The sequence below is a fragment of the Phaseolus vulgaris genome, chromosome 7 (assembly GCF_051622355.1).
Source record: "Phaseolus vulgaris cultivar YP4 chromosome 7, ASM5162235v1, whole genome shotgun sequence".
Taxonomy (NCBI): domain Eukaryota; kingdom Viridiplantae; phylum Streptophyta; class Magnoliopsida; order Fabales; family Fabaceae; genus Phaseolus; species Phaseolus vulgaris.
In genome coordinates this window covers 16499347-16501426 of record NC_143504.1, presented here as the reverse complement: position 1 = coordinate 16501426, position 2080 = coordinate 16499347, and positions in this window count along the sequence as shown.

Below are 2080 nucleotides of genomic sequence, written 5' to 3'. Positions count from 1 at the left end.
CGGTGTACACTAGACGCTCACATAATGTTCGTGGATGTCATTGATATTTTTTTTGTCACATGATTGTAATAATAGTAACTTTGTATGTGTACAATATGATTTAACTAATTTATATTATAGTGTTTGCTATTTTTTTTATCTGACATAAACGCAAATAAATTATGAAACGGAACCCCATATAATAAATTATGTTTTCATCAATCGTCTTCAAGGTGCACATATGTCGGACTAATACTGATTAATTGGGTAGAAGATTGCATTCAACCAATGTAATATGATGACCATAACCTTGTCTCTGAATAACAATGTGTACACCATAAAATGTCAACGGTAGGTATGGGACAATCATCAAGCATTTTTACCTACACCACAAATGAAAATTAGCAAACAAAAGAATATAAGTAATGTGTTGAGTAAGAACCTTGCCTGCACAAAGTGTGAATCATACACAAGACCAATACATAGTAGTCGATGTAGACTAACATCGGAGGGAGTGCAATAAGCAATGGAAAAATAGTTATATTTTGTTTCAATGACAAACAGACTAAGATAATATTGTATCTACTTGCTAGTATCCCATATATGGTATTGTCATCCATTTGTCAATACTATCCTGCAAAATACAATAACGAAATTAGATACCATACAAAATCAACTAATCAATAGACATGAATCTTAAGATGATGAGCTATCGTTTACAAAATGGATGCGATCTACATGCTCAAAATATGAAGGGGTGCGTTTTCTAGACCTCTGAAATTTATTTGTTTGACTCTTTTGAGATTCTTTTGTCTTAACTACATTAACTTATGCACATAATGTTGTCATGTTTGGGTAGGCAATTTCACACAACTTGTTTTTAATTGTCACTTTGTCACAAATATCAACCTGTTCGAACCGGGAAGAATCACATCTCATTCTTATTGAATTGACAATTGAGATGATGAATCACATTTAGATAAATCTGAAAAACTCAGTCTCGTCCACATAACATGAACTTCATTAAGTGGAATGAAACTCATAGCATATATGGCTAACTCACAATCACGTGGTAATCCGTGAGTCTAAGTACACATCCACATCGTTCACTATCAAATTCCACATCATTGACCCGATCAAACTCCTCAGCAATGAGAATCAAAGCATGTTTAGATACAAAACCAACCAGCATTTTATACAACTGCACATTTAATGTGTGTCCTATCACATGTAAACTCATTTGAAAGATGTCTTGATCTCATTATGTTAAAGTATAATAACATGTTTGATAGCATCCCAACACGAGCACATATCTCTCATGCTATTTTATAATATTCGTTCAAAGACCAATGAGCTGATTCAACTCTGTATAAGTATAAACATAAAACAATTACATGTTATACACATTCTAAACAAAGTAAAGGCATTGATATACCTGTTTGATATTGTATTTCCCAAATGCATTAACGAATTTGTCCAACACTTCACAAACTTTTCTTTGTGCGGAATAATCCATGCGTTCTTCACATATTCAACAAGTAATGGCCATGGTGAACAAATAGTTTCAAAAAAATTCACAAACCCATCAAATTTATCAATCTCTGTACATTCAATGATAGTCTTCCATGAATCCATCACAACTTTCCAAGCCTCGACAGAATCTACCAACATGTTTGATAGCATCCCAACACGAGCACAGATCTCTCATGCTATTTTATAATATTCATTTCAAAGATCAATGAGCTTATTCAACCTTGTATAAGTATAAACATAAAACAATTACATGTTATACACGTTCTAAACAAAGTAACGACATTGATATACCTGTTTGATGTTATATTTTCCAAATGCATTAATGAATTTGTCCAACACTTCACAAACTTTTCTTTGTGCGGAATAATCCATGCCTTCTTCACATATTCAACAATTAATGGCCATGGTGAACAAATAGTTTCAAAAAATTTCACAAACCCATCAAATTTACCAATCTCTGTATAGTCAATGATAGTTTTCCATGAATCCATCACAACTTCCCAAGCGTCGACAGAATCTACCAACATTTTACACTTTGCTTTAATATTCTTATTGATGTAAAATCGAC